Raw genomic sequence first — 6,200 nt, forward strand, 5'->3', positions numbered from 1 at the left:
GAGGGAGGGGGAGGGAGGGAGGGGGAGAGAGGGTGAGAGAGGGAGGGGGAGAGAGGGAGGGGGAGAGAGGGAGGGGGAGAGAGGGTGAGAGAGGGAGGGGGAGAGAGGGAGGGGGAGAGAGGGAGGGGGAGGGAGGGTGAGAGAGGGAGGGGGAGAGAGGGAGGGGGAGGGAGGGTGAGAGAGGGAGGGGGAGGGAGGGTGAGAGGGAGGGGGAGAGAGGGTGAGAGAGGGAGGGGGAGAGAGGGAGAGAGGGAGGGGGAGAGAGGGAGAGAGGGAGGGGGAGAGAGGGAGAGAGGGGGGAGGGAAGGGGAGAGAGGGAGGGGGAGATAGGGAGGGGGAGAGAGGGAGGGGGGAGAGAGGGAGGTGGGAGAGAGGGAGGGCGCGGAGGGTGAGGGAGGGAGAGAGAGGGTGAGGGAGGGAGGGAGAGCGGGGAAGGGGAGGGTGAGGGACGGGGAGGGGGAGAGCGGGGATGGGGGAGGGGGAGGGAGGGAGGGAGAGCGGGGACGGGGGAGGGTGACGGAGGGATGGAGGATAGCAGATAGAGGGAGGGGCTGGGGAAGGGTCCACACTTTTGCAGCTCTACATTTCCAATTTCCTTTGTTGTATTACCACTTGATAAAATGATAATAGAATCATAGGAAAGTACAGCACAGAAACAGGCCCTTGGGCCCATCTAATCTGTGCTGAACCATTTGAACTGACAACTCCCAGCAACCTGCACAGGGACTATAGCCCTCCATACCTCTACCATCCATGTACCTATTCAAACTTCTCTTAAACGTTGAACTCCTGAAATCCAGATTACATGCGCCACTTGTCTTGGCAGCTCATTCCACACTCTCACCTCCCTCTGAGAAATTTCCCCTTAAACTTTTCACCTTTCACCTGTAACCCATGACCTCTGGTTGTAGTCCCACCCAACCTTAGTGGAAAAAACTTGCTTGCATTTACCCTGTCTATACCCCTCATAATTTTGTGTACCTCTACCAAATCTCCCCTCATTCTTCTACATTCCAAGGAATAAAGTCCTAACCTGTTCAATCTTTCCTTATAACTCAGGTCCTCTAGACCTGGAAACATGCTTGTAAATTTTCTCCGTACTCTTTCAACATTGTTGACCTCTCCCCTCTAGGTAGGTGACCAGAAATGCACACAATACTCCAAATTAGTCTTCACCAATGTCTTATGCAACTTCAACATAACATCCCCTCTTCTGTACCCAATACATTGATTTATGAAGGCCAAGATGCCAAAAGCTTTCTTTACAACCTTGTCTACATCATTTTCATGGAATTATGAACCTGTATTCCCAGATTCCTTTGTTCTACCATGCTCCTCAATGCCCTACCTTTCACTGTGTAAGACCTACTCTGGCTTGTCCTACTGAAGGTCAACACCTCGCATTTGTCTGCATTAAATTCCATCTGACATTTTTCAGCCCATTTTCCAACTGGTCCAGATCCTGCTGCAAGCCATGATAGCCTTCCTCACTGTCCACTACACCCCCAATCTTGGTGTCATCCACAAATTTGCTGATCCAGTTAACCACATTATCATCCACACTATTGATATAGATGACAAACAACAATGGACACAGCACTGATCCCTGCTGCAAACTTCTAATCACAGGCCACCATCTACTACCACTCAGAAAGCAACATGTTTTGAGCCTCTTTCTTGACTTCTGAAAGAACTTTCAATCAAAAACCTCAGAATCCAATACCCCCATAACCTCTGTAAAATTCATTTGCAAATAGCTTATACTTTGGATTAGAATTAGATAACTAAAGCTGACTGACCCGGCCTAGAATTCGATAACATAAAAAGCTGTGGGATTAGCCATTTATCCTTGATACAGATACTACTGAACGTGAAGCAAACGGGAGTTCAGCTGCTGCATATTAAGGATGATACTGGGAATTCGTATGAGGCAAAATAATATTATATTTTTGCTGGATTAGTGGCTACTTGTTAATTTATGTAATGTTCTCCCATGGACGCCTATGCAGGAAAGGTGGGTTAGATTGATGTTGGAGTAGGTTACAGGGTCACCACAATATTGTGGGCCGAAGGGCCTGTACTGTGCTGTAGTTTTCTATGTTCCATTTAATGACTGGAAAGGTTGTGTATAACCTGAGAGGATTAGGGTGTTCAGCCTCACAGAAACAGACCTGCAACTGTCCCCAGCTTGAAAAGGATTTTTTAATCATCTGTAGATTCAGATTCAGATTTATTTAACACATGTATATCAAAACATACAGTGAATCGCGTTGTTTATGTCAACAATCAACACAACCTAACACTGTGCTGGGTGCAAGTGTTGTCACACAATGCCAACAGCATACCCACAATGCCCAGCAGGAAAGGCCGAGATAGAGTGGATGTGATGGAGATGTTTCCTTTGGGCGGGAGTCTCGGACCAGCGGGCACAAGCTCAAAATAGAAGGACATCCATTTAGAAGAGAGATGAGGAGGAATTTCTTTAGCCAGAGGGAGGTGAATCTGTGGAATTGATTAATAACGATGGCCGTGGAGGCTAAGTCATTGGGAATATTTAAGGGAGAGGTTGATAGCTTCCTGATTAGTCAGGGTGTGAAGGGCTATGGGGAGAAGGCAGGAGAATGGGTTTGAGAGGAAAACCGATCAGCCATGATGAAATGGTGGAGTCATTCATTTGACAGGCCAAATGGCCTAATTCTGCTCCTATTTCTTAAGGTCTTATGGACAACACAGAACACAACAAGCAACAATACATGAGCAAAGCAAGACACAGTCCTCCCTCCCTTACACACACACACACACACACACACACACACACACACACACACACACAGTCATCGTCCAACCCCAGGACAGGCCTCCGGCCTAAAGCTGTCCAAATATATGACCAGAGTACAATATATTTTTGGCAGAAAGGAATACAACAGTGTATAGTGAGATGCTGAATGTGTTGGTGTGCAGAGAGACCTTGGTGTAATGAACCTAGTGAAAGTAAACATGTCAGGTCAGCCACATTGAGCAGGTACAGTTCTGTGCAAAAGTATTGGGCACCCCCGATTTTTACATAGCTTCCAATGGCGTGGCTCCACAGACCCCTGGTCTCCACATCATTGAGGCTGTCTGGGATTACCTGGAGAGACAGAAGCAAGCGAGACAGCGAAAGTTTGCAGACCAACTGTGGCAAGTTCACCAAGATGCTTGGAACAACCTACCAGCCGATTTTCTTATAAAACTTCACGACAGTGTACCTAAGAGAATTGATGCAGCTTTAAGGGAAAATGGTGGTCACACGAGACATTGATTTGATTTAGAGTTTTACTGTTTACTGCTCTTTACAGTAATTTTTTTGAATATAGAAACTTCTGATTTCATTATATTTGCGAGCATGTTCACTTTACATAGCCTCAGGACTCAGAGGAGTAGATTTAGGATGGAGATGAGGAAGAACTGCTTTTCCCAGAGAGTGGTGAATCTGTGGCATTCTCTGCCCAATGAAGCAGCGGAGGCTACCTCAGTAAATATATTTAAGAAAAGGTTGGATAGATTTTTGCATAGTTGGGGAATTAAGGGTTATGGGGAAAAGGCAGGCAGGTGGAGGTCAGTCCATGGCCAGATCAGCCATGAACTTATTGAATGGTGGAGCAGGCTCGACAGACCATATGGCCTACTCCTGCTCCTATCTCTTATGTTTCTTATGCTTACAGAATTTTTTTACATGTGCCTAGGACTTTTACTTATACTGCAAATACAAGGCTGCAAGCAATATGCTGGTGTGTAATGTAAGAGGTTTTTGCAAGGTATGGATCTATTTCTTTTACCACATGACTCCCCTTAGCACTACTTACTGACTGATACATTACCCATGTGCATCGATCTGTTGCCCCCTCTCTCCAAAGTGGATATACCAGGTAACCTCTCCTCCTTGTGTGCGCTTTTATTTTATTGACATGTAGTTACACATCCACAACAAATTGGCGATGAGTATGAACCTAAATGTCAACGGATATCACCAACTACACAGACAGGTACAAGATGACAGAATTCGGAAAGGGGTGTGGAGAAGGCCGTCACAGACACTAACAAAGGGATGCATGAGTAATAGTGCACAGTACACAGTGAGAGATGCACAACTCGCAAAGTTAAAGTGAAAATAAAGCGACAATTGCCTTAGTCGGGAAATTTGATAGTGCTAATGAGGATTGGGAACCTTATATTGAGAGGGTTGAAATGTATTGTAATGGCAGTAGAGGAGGCCACGTTTTCAACCCAATGCAGATTGGGGGACCGCTTCGTCGAGCACCTCCACTCCGTCCGCCATAACAGACAGGATCTCCCGGTAGCCACCCACTTCAACTCTGCTTCCCATTCCCGTTCAGATATGTCCATACATGGCCTCCTCTACTGCCATGATGAGGCTAAACTCAGGTTGGAGGAGCAACACCTCATATACCGTCTAGGTAGTCTCCAGCCCCTTGGTATGAACATAGAATTCTCCAGCTTCCGGTAATTACCTCCCCCTCCCTTCCTCTATCCCTATTTCACTCTACCCCCTCCCCCAGCTGCCTATCACCTCCCTCATGGTTCCGCCTCCTTCTTCTACTACCCATTGTTTTCCTGCCTATGACATCCCTCCCCCACCTTCTTTCTTCAGTCCTGACGAAGGGTTCCGGCCCGAAACGGTCGACTCATCGTTTTCACTGACGCTGCCCGACCTGCTGAGTTCCTCCAGCGTGTTGTGAGTAATAGCTGGGAGATTTAGATTTCACAAAAGGAACCAGGCAAAGATAAAAATATTTCCGAATACATTGCAAAACCGTGCAAACTTTGCCAATACTGTGACTTTGGAAATGGACTTTCTGATCATTAAGAGACAGGCTTGTAGCTACTGTTAGAAAGAGACCTCAGCTCAGAATGGGCACTGACCATTGTAATATCATTGGAGACAGCAAAAAAAGATGCATCAGAACTACAGGAAAAGAGTTTAGAGTGTGAAACACAGAAAATGTACCTGAATGGTGCAAAAAACCAAAATGTTATCGATGTGGTAAATCCTCCCATGAAGCAAATGACTGTTGGTTCAAAGGAAAAAAGTTTCTAAAGTCCCATAGAGAGAGTGTGCAAGTCTTACAAAAAGCACAACCAAAGACAAAAACCACATAGACTGAAAAGTTTCAAACTCAAAACTAAACAAATGCACAAAGTGACTGAACGGGACACTGAATCAGAAAACACAGAGTTTGACAAAGGTGAGCTGTCATGCCTCGTACATTATTGAAGCAGATCACAAAATCATATGGATCACAACAGATATGTCTGGTGTAGAACTGAAAATGGAGCTGGATACAGGGTTAGCTTTGTCTGTTATTTCAGAGGCTAACTACAACAGACTGTTTTCTAAGCTACCATTAGAAAAGACCTCAGTGATGCTGAAGACTTACACAGGCGAACAAATGTCTCCCAAAGGCAACTGGAAGTAAATATAATGTATAAGGACAAAACATAGAACTTAGAGTTTTATGTGTCAAAATGTGAAGAGCCAGCACCTTTTGGATGTGAATAGTTGAGAAAAATCTAACCAGACTGGCACACAATCAAATTTCTCAAAGTGTCATCAACAGGCAACTGCAAGCTGGTACTAACCAGAGACTGTCACAGCTGCTTAATGCTAATCAGAAGATGTTTGAGAAGGGGATTGGTAAACTCAGAGGCATGAAGGCCAGAATTGAACTGGATGAAGCAGCAACACCAGGATTCCATTAAGTGCATCCAGTGCCTTACGCACTACATGCTAAAGTGGATGGTGAACTTCAGAGCTTGGAGGTGTCTGGCCTTCTCCCCAAGGTTGAATGCAGCAATTGGACTACACCCATTGTCCTAGTAATCAAAAAAAGTGAAGCCTGGAGCTGCTTGTATATGCTGGGTTTTCAAAGTGAGTATCATCCCTGTGCAATATCTCCTACCACAAATAGAAGACATCTTTGCATCTTTAGCAGGCAAGGAAAGGTTTTCAAAGATTGACTTGTTACAAGCCTATCTGCAAATGGAGATTGAGGAGTGAAGCAGGAAGTTCATCACAATCAACACTCACAAGGGACTGTTCCAGTAATAACCCAACTTTGGTGTTGCATCAGCTCCAGCAATTTGGCAAGGAGCAATGGACCAAGTGCTCCCAGAAATCCCAGGAATACAATGTTACCTTG

Source organism: Mobula birostris, chromosome 14 (genome assembly GCF_030028105.1).
Source record: "Mobula birostris isolate sMobBir1 chromosome 14, sMobBir1.hap1, whole genome shotgun sequence".
Taxonomy (NCBI): Eukaryota; Metazoa; Chordata; class Chondrichthyes; order Myliobatiformes; family Myliobatidae; genus Mobula; species Mobula birostris.